Consider the following 21,118-nt stretch of genomic DNA (forward strand, 5'->3'; position numbering starts at 1 on the left):
TGTGGACATACACAAAGTTAAGGGCTATAAAGATTAATTTTCTTATTTAACCCTTATCCATGTAAAAAGGTCCTCCTTTTATTTACAGAACTATGATAAAATCATTACTTACATGCCCACAAGCTGTTAACTATTGCCCACAGGAGAGAAAACTAGCGTGTTCGCGCGAACTGTACATTTTTCTCTCCTGTGGGCAATAGTTAACAGCTTGTGGGCATGTAAGTAATGATTTTATCATAGTTCTGTAAATAAAAGGAGGACCTTTTTACATGGATAAGGGTTAAATAAGAAAATTAATCTTTATAGCCCTTAACTTTGTGTATGTCCACAGGAAAGAACGTAACACAGTGATCTGTTTGACCCTTAAATATTGTCAAAAAAAACATAGCAACAATCATAAATGCAACTGCCAGTACTTACTTGTGCACGGGCGAGTTCGTCTACCTAGGCCCTGGAAAAACATTAAGTAAAGAAGCAAAAAAATAATCTTGAAATAAATTACTAGTACAATATAACAGAGATGTATAGTAAATTTAATTTTATTAATATTTAAATTAAATTTGAAGATGTAAAATGTAATATCAATGTCAGAGAAAACACTAACATTAATAAGATTTGGAATTGAAAAGGCTCTCCAAGTGTCAAAATGAAATTATACGAAATAAGTGTTTCGCATCACGAGACTGTTAAGCTAAGATTTTGTTAAATTTTGCTACCAGTACTGAATCCAAGAGTTTAAAAATCTGTCATAATATTTTACAATAACAACTGTGCGCTACAATTATTAGGCGCCTATGATAATGCACCTTACTTACACATATGTAAAAATCAAAAATATACATTTGTTGGGGTTTGTTGGGGTCCCTATTGTTTCCCATAAAGTTTTAAGTCATAATGTATTGATTGTCATATTATCGTTAGTCATAAAACTGAAACCGTTAACTTTTCAGGATTTTCGTAAGGTTATTCTGTAGATAGGTTAGGTTAGGTTTGTTTTATGGCAATCCTGAAAAGTTACGCGTTTCTGAGAAAAACCAATTTTGACTTACGAAAATTCGGACAAACAATACATTATGACTTAAAACTATTTGGGAAACAATAGAGACCCACATTTGTTACTAGGTACCTATATACAAAAATTTCATCCTTCTCCGCTAGTCCAGTAAGTTAATTCTCCTCTCTAACAAAGTAGCATCTAAACAAATTATCAACCAAACAAATGTAACTAGTTCACACTGCTCGCAATCCATTCTACTAGTGCGGTTTCCCACTTTAAAGTTGCATCTTTAATCACGTCGTTTTATTTATCAACCCTCGCGTCGCTGCGGCGGGCTGATAACCGCGCCCGTCACCTGCACGTCATTTGTCACGCTTCCTGTTGTTCTTTCACGCGAACTTGTTTGCCTTTGTCCCGCCACATCTTCCCGCCGTTTTCACGCCAAATTGGTTTGCAATTTGATCAGATTGGACGGTTTTATGCAAGGGTTTTAAAGTGTGTTCGGCCGTATAAAAATTGATGATCGATCACGTCGGTGTTTTGTTCTTGTGGTGTGTTGGTTTTACGGCTACAGAGAACAACCAGTGTGTATTATTAGTACAGTGAAACCTGGATAAGTGAGATCTCAAGGGGCGAGCAAATTTGTCTCACTTAAAGAGGTTTTCCACTTACCCAGGCTCCCAGTTAGCCAGGTACAAATAAATTTCTGTCTCATTTACAGAGGGTTCCATTAATAGAGGTGAGAATAGAGTATATTTCAGTTATAGAGGTGGTTAATAGGGTATTTAGTAATTATCTTTAAAAATAAATAAGGTAAAATAATCCTTGTCCCTAAATATTTTTTAGTCTGTTTAAATATTTCTTTGTATTAATTTTGAATGATTCTCCAAAGGATAGATATTTCAAAATTAAATTAAATTTGATATGGACTTCAATGCGTATTAGAAATTTAATAAATGAAAATTTATTTTTTCGTGTTACTTATCAAAATTTCAGCTTTCGTTTCGATAGTTTTAACTACTTAAATAAATTAACTAAATTAAACTTGAAGTTGTTTAGACACAATTAGACAAATGCGGAATTTGTGGATTGACTAAGAGTTAGTAAGAATACGGAAATTGTTCAATGAAGTCCAAGTTAGAGAGGTCATAGATTGACGTTATCTCAGATACAGAAGTCAATTCCCTATAAAATTCCAAAAAACAATTAGGAAAATGTAATCTTATAAATATAGTCTCAGTAAAAGAGGTAAAATACACTCTCTGTCTCAGTTATAGAGGTAAATGTGACTATAAAATCACAATAACGAATCCCAGTTATAGAGGTTAGTTTTTTCTCAGTAACAGAGGTAATTCAGTGCTAAAGTGTCGGGACCGCACCATGAGTCCCAGCTATAGAGGTTTCTCACTTATCCAGGTCCCACTTAACCAGGTTTCACTGTATAATAATAAAAATGTAATCTTACTTGTCACAAACGAATTTACATCAACCTTTAAGACCGTGTTAAAAGCTTCTGTTAATAATGATAGGTAACTAATAAGATTTGTCACAATTTTTTTATGGAAGCAGGTTAACGTTAAATACTTATTTGGTAAACGACTTTTTTCTAAAAAGAAATAGTAATTTATAAAGACAAACATTGAAATTTTGAAAACAATCTCTCTTTCAAAATCTTTAAAATATCGTTAATATTTTAAAGATTTTGAAAGATATATTTTGTAGAGAAGACAAGACATTGCAAGACAGGATCGATTCAACATACATGCTACGTGATAACCCTTACAAATCTTTGACATGTCGACGGATTACATAAACCAAAACAAGTTGTGTTTATGTTAAAGTCACTGTTTGTGACGAAGGTAGCACAGTCCGTGTATGATATACGTAATCTAAATAACAACATTAGTGATGTAAACAGCCTAATCCATAGCGATGTTTCTGACGTCCCCCTCATCACTCGTCCCTAGTCCAATAGCTAAGCACACTCTGGTTTGTACAAAAATATTATATTATATGAAAAACGTGGTCGCTCAAGCCCTTTTCGTGCGAGAATACGGTATTGAATGTCATGCCCGTTTGAACTTGGACAACACTCAATTTGATCGAACGGCAGATGGCTTGATTTTATTATCAAGTTTATTTTATTTTGCAAAGGATTTGAAAACTTATCTAAGTAATGTTGGTTTTGCTAACTGATACAGCATTAATATTCATGATAGCGCAACTTTAAAACTTTACATTAGTTAATAAAAGACTTATTTTATTAAAGCGTGGTGACAAAATTGACAAAATGTTAATGATGTACTGATAACGTATAAATGAACAATTAGTGCTTTTGCACGTTTGATGAGAAGTTTTGTGCCAAGTATGACCCAGAATAAGACACAAAGATTTGATTCGAATTTCATCATTTAAGTGAATTTATGAATCGACTGCGATCGCCAACCCGCCTGCCAAGCGTGGCGATTATGGCATTCACCCCCCAAAAAAGGGGGAGGCCTATGTTCAGCAGTGGACGTCTTATGGTTGAGATGATGATGATGAAGTGAATTTAACTCGGCCGAAATATTTTCAGAGGTCAGCCGTTCAAGTTTAGTTAGAAACCCAAAGAAGAGCCCTTGAGGCCTTCTGTCCTTGTTTACGTAGTTCTAAATAAAATTTACTTATCTGAAATATTAGAACCCGACTACAACCGATCAATTAATTAATCATAAAATTCACGTAAAAATGAGAATATTTAACGTCGACTTCACTAAAGAAGCATATTCACCATACATCTATAATTTTAATGCACGAGGCACCACTTAAGTATGTTTAGGTAATCTGGGGGCACGACAGTGCCCCGCCAAGTTGAACAAAACAAAGAGGCACGGCCATACCATCCTTCACTCGAAGCCATTCAGGCCATTTTCAACCTCCTGTAATTTTGGGGCTCGCTAAAGCAAATAAGTATAATGACTTGGCAATCGCACATGCTAAACTCGTACTCGTATGTGTATTGCTCACACTGCATGTCATTACTGTCATTAGGGTTAGCGATATGTTAAATTAGGATTTTAAATACCTAGTTGACGATTATTCTTGTTATTATGTAGCCGTGCGATGGTTAAGCAATTATCATGTAGGAATTAAAAAAATAAATATACCTACTCGTATCTAATACTGATACGGTTTTAAAATAGGCAAATCGATAGAAATCCAGTTCTATGGACACACCCCGGTGCTGACTAAAATAACGGACTACATATAACATTACATTAAAAAATGTAGTAAAAGAACTGCTTTGCGAGACATGCATGTTATTTCACGTAATATTTTTCATGGAATTATAACTATAAATAATTAAAATTAAATTACATAACATAATATAATATTTTACCACCATTACGATGCATCAAGAGAAGTTAGGCGGGCGACACATATTCTGAAAGTTCACCGGCTCAAGTTTGCTGGAACTAGGCTATCGGCAGTGCATGCGCTCGATCTAACTAGGAGTCTCTACAAAGGCACGCCAACAAACTTCTCTAATGAGATGAATAATTAAAGCCTGATATGTAAGGCGTGCATTACTTTTATCGACCTGAAGATGGGGGTATTTCACATCAAAGTACGTAATTATAGGGAAATAAACGGTAACTTTGACTACTAAAAACTGACTTTTAGTTGAATTTAAACTATTGTGAGACGTACTAACATTGAATAATTTTACATGTCGCGCGAGTGACTAAAAACAAGAAAGTCAAAAGCGTAAAATTATTCAATGACTTTTAGTTTATATTTTTGTAAACCGACTTTTTACCAGTAACTACGCGTACTTTATGTGTTTGTAGGTCTACTTTATCTATAGGCAGCTGTTATTATATGGTCTGTTATCTTAAACCTCAGATTTTCTATTCTCTAGATTTAATTTTGGCTTCTCTTTCGCTATTTAGCATGTGTCTAATATGAGCTTAATAATGAAATCAAATAAACATAAAATTACTCAATAAAGTACGAGTATAAATACTCAATAAAGTACGAGTACTCAATAAAGTATCACTCATTCTAAGATCTCTCAAAGCGTATTTCACCTTACTTAGATGAACTTTAGTTAAATATAAGAGAAACGTTTAATATCTTTTGTAACTGTAACAGATTACCAACAAGCTCATCGAGTGGTCCATTATTAACCGGCGTGACAAATTGCTCTCGATAAAACTGCGATATTGAAGCAAGACTGGCGTAATCGTAACAAGTTCATGAATTAAAGTACTAAATCATGTCACGCCGCTTCCAACTGATTTAGAGAGTATTCTTCAATAGACTAAGGAGATTGGAACAATGCGGCCCGATTCGAACTTTAAGATACGTCAAATAATAGATCTAGAAACGATAATGTACGAATCGGGCAAAATATTACTGAAAGTTTGTATTTGAAAAAAAAAACCTGACAAATTTTACTTTGGTAAAAATAAACTACTTGTAAGTTACAAAGTCAATTGTAAGTGTTCAAGGTGATAATATATTGTGTGCGTTTCAAAGAATAATTACAAGATTTGTATATTATGTCAAAGCTTTAAGAAATAATTACTGTTGTGTAAATTGTATAGCTGTATTTAAGCAAATTATCGTGTGATGACAAAAATCAACTCAAAGCCAAAACTCACAATATTACTTTAAGATTAGAAGGGAATTAATTAAATAAAATCCAAACCAATGAACAAAGAGGCTAATCCAATGCATCAATAGCTATGTTTCAATATATTTTTCATTTAAATTTATAAATAAGAGAAATAATTACTCTTGCAACATGCAATTTAATACAATTGTAAATTATAAGCAGATAATTTATAGTCAAAAAGGACGGTTGCAGAACGTTGGCTGGATGTCGCCTCTGTTTATAAAATGCTTTGGGTCCGCAAAGGCTAATTAGAACGGATTTAACTGTCTTAAACCTAGACATAATTCAGGCTTTAATCACAATTATTCTGGCTTTTGTTTTATTTTTATTTTACGCTTCATTTGTTAGAGTTTACGACTGTAATGCCGGTTTGCTTTAGTAGTTGGACCATTAAGTGCCGCTGTTACGTAAGTAGTAAAATATGAAGGCCGCGCGATTTAAAATAGTTCGCAAGATCGTAAAATGTTAAGAGCTCAGAAACTATTATATGGAAGCGAACTTAAACTACAAATAGTTGTAGGGAATGTAGGGTAGTAGGTCACCCCTCTTTTTAAATTCTTACATAAATTATAAAGCATCATTTCGCATAAAAGCACCCATACTTGTAGCCTTTGCATGATTTGGATCTAGGTAGATTTGTGTACCTGACTAAAATTGTCTCCAAATATTTAAGTTATTTATTTATTCCATTAGCTAAATTTTTTTATGGTCAAGTTTAACTATCTAACCAAGTTTGAAGTATATTACTGCATTAAACAATTTTCAATACATTTATACATACCTATGTGTTACATAATATTATTATTCTTATTTCATAAACTACACGATCGAATGTTACACTACACTTGAGTGCGAGTGGGAAGCTTGCATTATATATTGTGGAAATAACTACACCTCCGAAACTATTCATTACACGTTATCTTGTCTGAATAATACTTACATTATTCGCTTTACATTATTTGCGGCGACATTCAGTAATGTTATCGGAGGTGTGGAGTGTAGACTGTAACTTTTCGTGATGAGGGGTTCGTTGGGTGAAGCGTAGAAACTCGCCGCTGGAACGCGCTGGCCGTCGTGCTGTCTCGAAGTCCGCTATACCTCCATTTACCGGAATATGTGTTGTGTGAAATAAAAACACATATGTCTGAGTTTATTTACTGGAGAGTGTTCAGGCAAGTGATAGAGTTAAGCTCTCTGAGTTCTCTGAATATGCTACAAATGGCGCGGGTTTATATAGGAATGGCCGGGCGATTTGTATCTCTGAACTAGTGGGCATTATATGCAGAGTGAGTTTTATTTATTTCTGTCAATCTCGTTAATTATAAGCACGTATGAAAGGAGCACGAATCCTAGACTTATAAATAGGTACAATATTAAGCACGTATGAAAGGAGCATGAATCCTAGACTTATAACTAGATATAAAACATTCCACGCAATTCATTTGACATAATATGTGAGCACAAAGTAAAACATGATATAAAAAAGTAAAAATAGTAACCTAAACGTAAAGACTAATCTAACACATGCATGACCCTAATAGCTATTTACGACAGTCTCCCCCACGTGTGTTAACACCGTCTTCATGCTCGGAGTAAATGGGGATGAGTCTGGAAACTGGGCGGCGGACGTCACCTGCGCGTGTGCGAACAATGGCCACTCTCACATGACCATCTGGGCCAGGAAATAGCTGGGCGATTACGCCTCTGGGCCACGTTCCTCGTGGCATGGAGCTATCCGCAATAATGACTACGTCACCTTCATGCAGTCTCTTCACGTTTTGATGAGCACCGGGCCTGGGGAGGAGGCTGGGTCGGTATTCCCGCTGCCAGCGCCTCCAAAATTGGTCGGCTAGCGTTTGCGCTGTTCTCCACGAGGAGAGCGACATAGTTGCGTCTGTGAAGACACCCAGTGGCGACATAGCACTTGATCGACCGATTAGAAAGTGGTTCGGCGTCAAGGCTTCAATGTCTAAATCTGGATTCACTGGTGTCAGCGGTCTGGAATTGACTATGTGCTCTGATTCTAGCAGTAAAGTATGTAGAACCTCTTCGTGGGGTGCTCTTTCTTTCAGTACTACTTTTAATGCCGTTTTAACGCTGCCTACGAGCCGTTCCCAGGCACCGCCAGCGGAGGGGTTGCCGGGTGGAATTTTTTTCCATTTTATGGCTCGCTCAGTCAAGAAGGGCTTGAGACTGTCGGGCAGCGTGTTTTTGGCCTCTGCCAGTTCTCTTTCAGCGCCGCAGAAGTTGGTGGCGTTGTCTGAATAGAGAACTGTAGGCGTGCCGCGTCGCGCTATCATTCGGCGTAGCGACAGTATCATGGAGGATGCCGAAAGTGAGGCGGCAAGCTCCAGATGTACAGCGCGAGTCGTGAGGCATGTGTATAGTACACCCCACCTTTTCTCGCGGCGGCGGCCTATAGTTATGTGCATGGGGCCAAACAGGTCTACGGCTGCAGCGGTAAACGGCGGCTGATTCGCTTTTAGCCTTTCTGGTGGCAAGTCACCTATGGGTACTTTGATTGGCATTCCCCTATAGGTTCTGCACCATTGGCATTTATTCGTTATGTAGCGAATGCTACCGCGCAGCCCGATAATGTAGTACCTTTGTTTCAACTCGTTGATGACGGTCGCGTGGTTGCCGTGATTGTAGAGTGCATGAAAATGCTGTATCAACAACTTGACGAAATCTTCTTTCGCATGTAAAACAGGCATGTGCGTGTTTTTATCGATTCTAGCATTCAGCACGATGATTCCGTTTTTGTCAAGTTGTACAGCGATTTTGTATAGCGGAGATTTCTTCAGGAGTGGCCGCCCAGTTTCCAGAAGCTTCATTTCTTCCGGAAATGCAGCATGTTGACTCCTTCGGATTAGCAACATCTCGGCTAAATCTACATGCCCCTTGTTAATCTCTGTATCTGTTTTCTTAGCGAACAATGCGGCTTTGAAAACCTCGGCGGCAACTAGAATACTAGCGGTGGCGCGAACTAATCGCACGAATTTCGAGAACCTACAGACCTCCGGCAGGTACTCAAACCTATTCTCCGCAACGCCTACCGAACATACAAGTTTATTGACGCGTTCCTCGCCCGTATCGGCGACGGGCGTAGGCACTTTTTCGATCGGCCAATGCTCCCTGGATTTACGTATAAAATCGGGCCCTACGAACCATCGGTGGTTCACTCCAAATTGCGCAGGTATTCCGCGGGTCGCGTCGTCCGCCACGTTAGCCGCACTAGGCACCCAGCGCCAGTTGGCGGGGGTGGTAGTGTTCTCGATTTCTGCTAACCTATGTGCTACGAACGTTTTATACCTACGTGGGTCCGCACGTATCCACGTGAGCGCCGTTTTAGAGTCAGACCAAAAAAACCTTTCCTTTATTACGTAATCTGACTCCTTGACGATGGTTTCCGCTAATCTAGTAGCTAGTACGCAGCTCTGTAATTCCATCCTCGGAATGCTAACTACCCGGAGAGGCGAAACGCGGGCCTTAGCGGCCACTAACGCGGAGGTTCTAGTCCCCTCGGGGTTGACGCTAACTAAATACACGGCCGCGGCATATATTTTTTCGCTCGCGTCGCAAAAAACATGCATATATGCCTCCCTATTAAATGCGGGCACGTGTCGCGGAATTTCCAAGTCTCGTAATTGTTGTACGTTATCAATGAACGATCGCCACGCGGGTGCGAGTGAGACGGGTATAGGCGAGTCCCAATCGATTCCTGTCCTCCATATCTCTTGCATTAACGCCTTACCTAAGACGGATATGGGGCTCACATAACCGATCGGATCAAATATCGACATCGCGCTACTTGTTACCTGTCGTTTCGTAGGTAATTTCTGACCGTTAAGTACGTCTTCGGGCGTATTACGAAAGTTTACGTTAAAACCTAAGGTGTCACGTTTGTGATTCCATTTCAAACCTAAGGTACGCTCGCTCTCGTTCGCGCCTAACAGCGACGTTTCCTGATTGCTATTAACTACGTCAGCAATTACCGCAGGATGGTTCGATGCGAACCCGCGAAGTTCGAATGACGCGCGCATATTTAGCTCGTAAACTTCGTTTATAGTAGAAGAGCCGGCCGCAAATTTTCTAACCGACTTGATACCACGATGAAATGCACAATGGTTTCCCATAAAAGTGATGCTAAGTCCGAATTCGATAGTCTGCCACGGCGGAACTTGCCGAAAGTACGAAAAAGAAGGCCACTTCCGGTGCGAAAAAAGGGGGCTGATTTAACCCATCTGATACCGAAATAATAGTTATGGCAGCAGTTAGAAATTTACATGTAGACACATAAAAGCGAAGTCTGCCAGTATTTATTTTGCCGGAAGTGCTTGGCAGACGCTCTCAAAGGTGGCCAACGGGACCCCTAATTTAACCCATCTGATACCACCATGAAACCAACTCCAGTCGGTAGGTATGAACCCTCATGTCAGGAATATATAAGTCTGCCAAGGCTTTTCCTGCCGAAACACCTTGGCAGACGAGATTATGTAAGCAAGGTCGGCATCGGTTACCCTACACTAACCCATCTGATACCACCATGAAACCAATTCCAGTCGGTAGGTACGAACCCCCATTTTAGGAATATATAAGTCTGCCAAGGTTTTTCCTGCCGAAACACCTTGGCAGACGAGATTATAAACAAGATGACCATCGGTTACCGTACACTAACCCATCTGATACCGCCATGAAACCAATTCCAGTCGGTAGGTATGAACCCTCATTTCAAGAATATATAAGTCTGCCAAGGCTTTTCCTGCCGTAACACCATGGCAGACGAGATTATGTAAGCAAGGTCGGCATCGGTTACCCTACACTAACCCATCTGATACCACCATGAAACCAATTCCAGTCGGTAGGTATGAACCCCCATTTTAGAAATATATAAGTGTGCCAAGGTTTTTCCTGCCGAAACACCTTGGCAGACGAGATTATAAGCAAGATGACCATCGGTTACCGTACACTAACCCATCTGATACCACCATGAAACCAATTCTAGTCGGTAGGTATGAACCCTCATTTCAGGAATTTATAAGTCTGCCAAGGCCTTTCCTGCCGAAACACCTTGACAGACGAGATTATGTAAGCAGCATCCACATACGAGGAATCCGTATTTTGGGATTATACAGATTACGGACATTATTAATAGCTGTAGGCTTATTTATTACTTATGCTATATATTTGTATATAATTAGGTTACTAATAAAATATAATATATTTTATAATATAAATATTATTTATAATTTATTAAACCTAAACTTAATACATTGGGAATTCATTACCTGCTTACGGCAGTAGTAGGGATAAGTGGGTGAGTTCTGGCTCACTGAGCCAGGCCAACAGTCCCTCCCCCTTTTTTCCCTTGTTGAGGCCCTGCAACCTTGCCTTGAACCCAAACTAATGTAATTGTAGCTCGAATCTAACCTAATCTATTTTTATTGCTTTTAGAATATTTCAATTATCTACTTTTGCAAAGTTAAAGGTTGAAATCTCTATTTCGCAAAATGGAATTTTAATGTGACTTTAACGTATGTGCAGTCTACTTAGTAATTGGGTTTAAAGATATAAAAACACACATTTTATTTCCTATCCTAAGTATCCTATCCTAAGTTTATTCAAATAATATTCTGAATATATATAGTAATTAGACTGGTCATATTTTTCATAAAATCGATTTCGACTGGCAAAGCATATTACTTTTTGGTAACCGGGTTTTTTAACCTAATTAGACCCCGCTGAATCCGAATTTGCCGGTTGCTCGATCGAAATCTTGACCGGAAGTGAGATATTTCACATTAAAGGTCCCTTTTTTTCGTTTTTCGTAAATAACTCTTAAACGGTGGCACATAGCAAAAAATGTTCTATTACATAAGTATTCTGCATAAAATTGCCTACAAGAAAGATTCAGTACAATTTTTCGCTAGGATCAATATCCAAAGAGATTTTAACGCGGGAAATTTAATTATAATCACTTCTAAGGTCCCGTTTTTTAGGGTTTCGTAAATAACTCATAAACGGTGGCCAATATCAAAAATGTTGTTAGACGTTAATAATCTACACAAAATTTTGAACGAAAAGATTCAGTACACTTTTTGCAGGGATCAATATTTATAAAGATAATAAAGAGGGAAAGTTAATTATAATAAATTCTAAGGTTCCTTGTTTTTATTTTTTCGTTAATAATTTGAAAAGTATGATTCATAGCAAAAAAAATCTTATACACAAATAATAAACGTAAAATTTCCTACAAGAAACATGCAGAAGACTTTTCGCTAGGATCAATATTTAATTAATTAATTAATTATAATCAATTTTAAAGTCCCTTTTTAGTTTTTTGTAAATAACTCGTAAACGGTGTCCCATAGCGAAATAGGTTTTTAAGAATAAATTATCTACATAAAATTTCCTCCAAAAAACATCTAGAACACTTTTCTCTAGGATCAATATTTCAAGGGATATTAAAGGAAGAAAGTTAATTACAATCAGTTCACAGGTCACTTTTTTTTAGTTTTTCGTAAATAACTCGTAAACGGTGGCCCGTTGCAAAACAATATTCTACATAAATATTAAACATAAAATTGTCCACAAAAAAGGTTCTGTACACTTTTTCGCTACGATCAATATTTAAAGAGATATTAAAGGGGGTAAGTTAATTATAATCAATTTCCAGGTCCCTATTTTTAGGATTTCGCAAATGACTCGTAAAATAAGGCTCATAGCAAAGTAAGTTCTTAATGTTCTTGTAAATAAATAATCGATATAAAATTTTCTACGAAAGACATATGGAACACTTTTCTCTTTTTAGGGTTCCGTACCTCAAAATGAATAAAAACCGGCCAAGCGCGAGTCGGACTCGCGTTGCAAGGGTTCCGTACACTACCCAATTTTTAACAGTGTATTTTATATATGTGAAACGCGAGTGAATTGCCTTTAAAAAACCTGTAGGGATCGGTTCAAAAACTATAAGTAATGTCCGACTCGCGCTTGACTGCATAATTCTAATAGGTTTTCCTGTCATCTATAGATTCTATTCTGTGTATCTTTTCAAAATTTTAGACCCAGTAGTTTCGGAGACAAAGCCCCCTTCCCCAAAATAAAACATTAAAATACAAAAAAATACTACCCCCCCCCCCCTTTATCTCCGAAACTACTGGGTCTAAATTTTGAAAATAAAATAAAATAAAACAGTTCTTTACCTATATAGACGTAAACCTAAAAATAGAGATCTGGAAATTGATTATAATTAATACCCCCCCCCCCCCCTTACCCCCTTTAATACCTCTTTAAATATTGATCGTAGCGAAAAAGTGTACAGAACCTTTTTTGTGGACAATTTTATGTTTAATATTTATGTAGAATATTGTTTTGCAACGGGCCACCGTTTACGAGTTATTTACGAAAAACTAAAAAAAAGTGACCTGTGAACTGATTGTAATTTAACTTTCTTCCTTTAATATCGCTTGAAATATTGATCCTAGAGAATAGTGTTCGAGATGTTTTTTAGAGGAAATTTTATGTAGATAATTTATTCTTAAAAACCTATTTCGCTATTGGACACCGTTTACGAGTTATTTACAAAAAACTAAAAAGGGACTTTAAAATTGATTATAATTAATTAATTAATTAAATATTGATCCTAGCGAAAAGTGTTCTGCATGTTTCTTGTAGGAAATTTTACGTTTATTATTTATGTGTAAGATTTTTTTTGCTATGAATCATACTTTTCAAATTATTAACGAAAAAATAAAAACAAGGAACCTTAGAATTTAGTATAATTAACTTTCCCTCTATATTATCTTTTTAAATATTGATCCCTGCAAAAAGTGTACTGAATCTTTTTTGTTCAAAATTTTGTGTAGATTATAAACGTCTAATAACATTTTTTGATATTGGCCACCGTTTATGAGTTATTTACGAAAACCTAAAAAACGGGACCTTAGAAGTGATTATAATTAAATTTCCCGCGTTAAAATCTCTTTTAATATTGATCCTAGCGAAAAATTGTACTGAATCTTTCTTGTAGGCAATTTTATGCATATTACTTATGTAATAGAACATTTTTTGCTATGCACCACCGTTTAAGAGTTATTTACGAAAAACGAAAAAAACGGACCTTTAATGTCAAATATCTCACTTCCGGTCAAGATTTCGATCGAGCAAATGGCAAATTCGGATTCAGCGGGGTCTAATTAGGTTAAAAAACCCGGTTGCCAAATAGTAATATGATTTGCCAGTCGCATCAAGAAGGAGAGCGATTTTGAATTTTTTTGTCTAGTCTAAATATCATTACTTATTCTGTGTACAGTGGAGAAAACGAATGAAATCATGTATGTAATTTGATTTTGCTATTTTTTAAATAAAGAGTAACTAAACAGTATTTTCCACAGTTGTTGGTAATGATACCATCTCTTACAATTTCTCTCCATGAACATTTTATGATACCTAACCTTCCAGTTTTCGCCCGAATTATTCAAAAAATTCACCAACTCCATTTACACCAACCAAATAGAAAACGGGTCCGTGTCCGAATTCGCGATCTCGAGTCCGGGTCCGCGTCCGGGTCCAGGTTCAGGTAGAAGTCGAATTCAAAATCTTGCTTGTTTTGCCAGTGGGGTAACTTGCTTAACAATCAATTAGAATAAGACAAGTCGTCGAGTAGTTCCGTTCTGATCACCATCAGCAATACCACTTCATCAAACGCCACTGTTCTTAATGTAAATCCTTGTTTGCCTGATGAAAATACAAGAGTCGCTATACAATGCCATTAAGATTTGTGGAGTTCCCTCGATTCCTTATGGATCCCATCATCAGAACTTGAGCTTCACGATAATATGACTTAAAAATCTAACGTGCTTAACAAACATAACGAAGAGGACAAATCCCCAAACATGAGCTATGCGTCGTTGAAGAGTTCCATTCTGACCATCATCAGCAGTTTCACTTCATCAAATGTCACAATTCTGAATGTAAATGCTTAGTTTGTTTAAAATACACCAGTATCACTATATGTTAGGGTGGTTCAAAAAACATTTTTTTTTTTCCTAAGGGGCACCCCCTTTATTTTGTTACACTTATTATGTTGATAAAATACACCAAGTTTCTTAATTTATCTCAACTATACTTCGTTTTTTTAGCATTAGAAATTAGGTAAACAATCTTGATGTGTCTTTTAATTGAAAAACACATTTTGAAAATAAGTTACAGCAAATACACTCGCGTGCAAAAGTATTGCATCACTTTGCATTTTTTCGTCCGCACCCAATATCTTTGTAATTCTAGAGCCGATTCTGAAAATTTTGGTATCAACTGAAAGCTTATAATCTAACGCATTAGAAAATTTAAATTTAATGAAATTTCAAATCTGAAGACTAAAAAAAATCAGAAACTGAAAGTAGCGACATAATGGTCGAGAATTAAATTTAGGAAAGTTAAGAATAAAAGTCATTTATTTAATACAAAATAAATTATTATTATTAAATTAATACCTGGTGTTGCCACCCCTAGCCCTCCTCACACAAATCAAGTGGTTTTTCATAGACCTAATTAATTTTCTAATGAAATCTTGTGGAATAGCGTCCCACTCCTCCAGCAAGGCTCCCTTCAGCTCCTCAACATTGGCCGGGGCAGGATTCCGCTTCCGAATCCTCCTTTTCAGGTAGTCCCACACGTGTTCAATGGGGTTAAGGTCATCGCTGGCCAGTCCATGGTGTCGATGCCCACTTCGAGAAGGTAGGCTGCGGTGGCCCTAGCGGTATGACACGGGCATTATCCTGCATTAGGATGAACCCCTCATCAAAAATACCGGCATAAGGAACAACATGTTCCTCCAGGATGTCAGTAATGTATTTTGCAGCGGTCAATCCACCGCCACGGCCCCCGCCAGGCACGAAAACCAGCTCTGTTCGCACGTCGTAGGAAACGCCGCCCCAGAACATCACGGATCCACCGCCATAGGCGACCCTTTCGGAGAAGCAACATTGGGCGAACCGTTCTTCTGGCCTTCTGTATACTCTTCCTCTTCGGTCACATCCATTCAAACATATTCTGCACTCGTCCGAGAAGAGAACTGGGGTCCATTGCTCAATGGTCCAGTCCATATGATTTTCTGCAAACTATCTTCGGGCTGTACGGTGTCGCAGGCCTTTTGCAGGCCTCCTGGGTGTGAAGTTCGCTTTCTTGAGTCTTCTTCTTATTGTCCACTCACTGGCAGCCACTCCTCGTATCTCACGCAGACGCTGCTGGATGGCAACGCTTGTCAGGTGTCGATCTCGGAGAGATGTTGTGACAATGAAGCGGTCGTCCCTCTCTGATGTACACTTTTTGCGGCCGCTTCTTGGTCTTGAAGTAAAGGATCCAGTCCGTTGGAACCTCTGGTAAACTCTGCAAACTGTAGATTGACTTAAATTCAGCGTGGCAGCTACTGAACGTTGGCTACGCCCCTCTTGCAGGAGCTGGACGACTTGGCGGACTTCAGCTTCAGTGGTTTCCATTTTTCACAGGTCTTCTTCACGGGAAAATATGCGGAGATGTGTACCGGTCAACTTTTGATAAGTGACTGGTAACAACCCCTCCCCGACCCCCCGTTTTATAGGGGTCAAGGGTAGCGCAACTCGTGCGCGTGATAACGCGAAACCGCTCACAAATCGGCAAAATGTTCGTAAAGCTAAAACTTCAAGGGACATGATCCCATTAAAATAATTAATGGAAAATAGCCGGTTTACAAAATTATTGGGTGCAGTTGAAAAAATGCAAAGTGATGCAATACTTTTGCACGCGAGTGTATGTAACAATTATTAATCTAGTACGATCATTTATATTCGTCTGCTTTCATAAGTAATAGTTTTTGAATTTTGAAAAGCGTTTTTAAATTTAAAGACATGCTAAGATCGCTTACCTTCTTGCAAGTTCTTTCTAATGCTAAAAAAAACGAACTATACAACCCCGCTTAATCACGTTGAAATTTTGTATGTTGTTTGAAACCCAACAAAAAGAGTATTTATGATTCAGAATTTTATTTAAATATCTGGTTTCACACTATTTGCACATGTGATGTATAAGTTTTGAAGTAGAAAAACATTTTCTTTCAAAATAATATCTTTTAAATCACACTTTCAAATAATGTGAAAACTACTACTTACATAAAAATCAAAAAAATAGCAACTTATTTTTTTTTATTTCATACAATTTGAAAAATTTCAAAGTGTTTGAGCACCCCCTTGTAGTTAAGATTGTAAGATTACAAACTTGGCGTATTTTGTCAACATAATAAGTGTAACAAAATGAGGGGGTGCCGCTTCTTCTAGCTAGAGTTTGAATTTTTCCCATACAAACGTGAACCACCCTTACAAGATTTGAAGAGTGCCCTCGATTCCTCATAAATCTCACCATCAGAACTGGGTTTTGACAAGGACGGAACCAATCTGTATGTATATACTTACAAGTTACAACTCAAATAAAAAAATAATTTTCAAAATCTATCCCGAAATGACGGAGATATCAAACATTAAAAAACCGAATTAATACCTCCTTTTTAGGGTTCCGTAGCCAAATGGCAAAAAACGGAACCCTTATAGATTCGTCATGTCTGTCTGTCTGTCCGTCCGTATGTCACAGCCACTTTTTTCCGAAACTATAAGAACTGTTGAAACTTGGTAAGTAGATGTATTCTGTGAACCGCATTAAGATTTCAACACAAAAATAGAAAAAAAAACAATAAATTTTGGGGGTCCCCCATACTTAGAACTGAAACTTAAAATGTCTTTTTCATTAAACCCATACGTGTGGGGTATCTATGGATAGGTTTTCAAAAATGATACAATACAATACAATACAATACAACACAATACAATACAATACTCTTTATTGCACGCCTCACATACACTTAGTTTACAATAAATGGACAATAACATAAACAAAGACAATAGAGGTAACAACAGGCGATCTTATCGCTTATGATATTGAGGTTTCTAATATCATTTATTTCTAAACTGAATAGTTTGCGCGAGAGACACTTCTAAAGTGGTAAAATGTGTGCACCCTCTCCCTTTAACTTCTAAAATAAATTTAACTTCGCACTGAATGATGACATCGTACGGGGCTTAAAGCCCCCGTAACGCAGTGAACGTGTTAAAGTCGCATTAAAATTCCATTTTTCGAAATAGAGATTTCAACATTTAACTCTGCAAAAGTAGATAATTGAAATATTCTAAAAGCAATAAAAATAAATTAGGTTAGATTCGAGCTACAATGACATTAGTTTGGGTTCAAGGCAAGGTTGCAGGGCCTCAACAAGGGAAAAAAGGGGGAGGGACTGTTGGCTGGCTCAGTGAGCCAGAACTCACCCACTTATCCCTACTACTGCCGTAAGCAGGTAATGAATTCCCAATGTATTAAGTTTAGGTTTAATAAATTATAAATATATTTTATTAATAACATAATAATATACAAACATGTATAAGCATAAAGTAATAAATAAGCCTACAGCTATTAATAATGTCCGTAATCTGTATAATCCCAAAATACGGATCCCTCGTATGTGGATGCTGCTTACATAATCTCGTCTGTCAAGGTGTTTCGGCAGGAAAGGCCTTGGCAGACTTATAAATTCCTGAAATGAGGGTTCATACCTACCGACTAGAATTGGTTTCATGGTGGTATCAGATGGGTTAGTGTACGGTAACCGATGGTCATCTTGCTTATAATCTCGTCTGCCAAGGTGTTTCGGCAGGAAAAACCTTGGCAGACTTATATATTTCTAAAATGGGGATTCATACCTACCGACTGGAATTGGTTTCATGGTGGTATCAGATGGGTTAGTGTAGGGTAACCGATGCCGTTGCTTACATAATCTCGTCTGCCATGGTGTTACGGCAGGAAAAGCCTTGGCAGACTTATATATTCTTGAAATGAGGGTCCATACCTACCGACTGGAATTGGTTTCATGGCGGTATCAGATGGGTTAGTGTACGGTAACCGATGGTCATCTTGTTTATAATCTCGTCTGCCAAGGTGTTTCGGCAGGAAAAACCTTGGCAGACTTATATATTCCTAAAATGGGGGTTCGTACCTACCGACTGGAATTGGTTTCATGGTGGTATCAGATGGGTTAGTGTAGGGTAACCGATGCCGACCTTGCTTACATAATCTCGTCTGCCAAGGTGTTTCGGCAGGAAAAGCCTTGGCAGACTTATATATTCCTGACATGAGGGTTCATACCTACCGACTGGAATTGGTTTCATGGTGGTATCAGATGGGTTAAATTAGGGGTCCCGTTGGCCACCTTTGAGAGCGTCTGCCAAGCACTTCCGGCAAAAAAAATACTGGCAGACTTCGATTTTATGTGTCTACATGTAAATTTCTAACTGCTGCCATAACTATTATTTCGGTATCAGATGGGTTAAATCAGCCCCCTTTTTTCGCACCGGAAGTGGCCTTCTTTTTCGTACTTTCGGCAAGTTCCGCCGTGGCAGACTATCGAATTCGGACTTAGCATCACTTTTATGGGAAACCATTGTGCATTTCATCGTGGTATCAAGTCGGTTAGAAAATTTGCGGCCGGCTCTTCTACTATTACTACGCGTCTCGCGTCCTCTTCAGACGTATCGAGGGCGATCAACATGTCGTCCATGTACGTATTCTTTATCGTTTTTTCCGCTGCGATCGGAAATTCTTTACTATGCGATTTTGCGTTTTCGTTTTTGACGTATAGCGCGGTTGTCGGCGACGCTGCCGAACCAAATATTAGCCGCTTCATCCTATATTCTTGCGGTTGGGAGGTACGGTCCTCTCCCCTCCAAACGAAACGTAACGCATCGCGGTCTTGCTCAATTATTTCGATCTGTAAAAACATCTCTTTGACGTCCGCTATTACCGCGATTTTACCCTCGCGGAAACGCACTAGCACGCCGAAAAGTGATTCTAACAGGTCGGGGCCAGCCAACAGCGCGCTATTGAGCGAACGTCCGTAAGCTGTGGCGGCCGCGTCCCAAACTAATCGCATTTTCCCGCGTTGCGGGTGGAAAGTTGGGAAGTGGGCTAGATACCAAGTCCGGGGTGCCTCAGGGGGCGGTCGCGAGTCCATTTTCTCCGCGTAACCTTTGTCGAGCAAGTTGTTCATATGCTTCGCATATTCGGCCTTAAGTTTCGCATCGCGGTCTAGCTTTCGTTCTAGACTGTACAGCCGTTTCAATGCTTGCTCTCGGTTATCGGGGAGTTTCTCGTCATCTGACCGCCAAAGTAAGCCCGAGCGATACCTTTGCTCCCCCGGTATCTTTTCGCAGGTGGCTTCTAACAAATCTAGCGCACGTTGGTCGGGATCGGCCCGAGGTAATTTTTGCGAAACGCCTAATGACTCTATATCAAAATGCCGTTTCATCAATTGTAAGGCCTCGTCATCCGCGGTATTAGGCCTTGCGTGCCCAACAAATTGTACCGCGGCGCGACGCGTACGGTCTGGTCCATGCAAAACCCATCCTAGCCTGGTTAAACTCGCGACTGGGAGGTTAGGCGGACCGTCTATAATTTGCCGACTAATGATGAGATGCCAGTTATCTTGGCCTATCACGATAGTAGGTACTGCGGTACTGCGGTACTAAGTCTCCATTAATTCCATATGTCGGCTACAAAAACCCCGTATTGCGACTCGTAACGCATACGAATCTGGGTCCCGTACTACACCGCCTATGCCTTCTATCTCTAATGTTTCACCGCGCACACGAGGTGCGATTCTATCCGCAGTTTCATGTAACATCAACGTCATTGCCGCGCCCTCATCGAGTAGCGCGAGGGTTTGGACGGTACCTAACGGTCCCGATACCTCTACTGGCATGATTTTGAGATACGTCTGCGGCAGTTTAACATTGAGTATTGCTTTACGTGCTGCCGGCGCACTATTACCGTTCGCGGACCCGGCCGCGCTTAAACCGTGTAATAGCCTATTATGCCCGGCTTCGCACTGATTCATGCCACACGCGACATATTTACATCCAAAAAATTTACGGTGATTCGCGCCTAGACACCTAAAGCACAATTTAGCTCCCTTTGCCAAGTCCCAGCGCTCAGATACAGTCGCGGCTAGAAATTTCGAACACTCCTTAACTTCGTGTTCTTTGCCGTTGTTGCATATGGCGCACGCTTCGCGCGAGAAAGAGACAGACGATATCTGTCGCTTGGGCTTAGCTCCGGTGGACGCTGGCTTTTTCTTTAAATTGCCATCGCGGTGCTTTACTTGAGCTACGGTCGATTTATTAGAACGCGATCTATTTCCCGTATCACGTGTGTATGACTCGTGGTAATCTGATTCCGATTCCGAACTATAGTCGCGAAGGGACGCGGGGGCGCGGGGGCCAGCGAGAGCGTGGCTCGATCGTCTGGGCTCGCGCACAGAGGAAACCGCATTTCGTTCATTTCGCGAACTATCATACGTATCACGGTAGAACGCGGGGTCGCGAGATCTA

Source organism: Cydia fagiglandana, chromosome 3 (assembly GCF_963556715.1).
Source record: "Cydia fagiglandana chromosome 3, ilCydFagi1.1, whole genome shotgun sequence".
In the NCBI taxonomy this organism is placed as follows: Eukaryota; Metazoa; Arthropoda; class Insecta; order Lepidoptera; family Tortricidae; genus Cydia; species Cydia fagiglandana.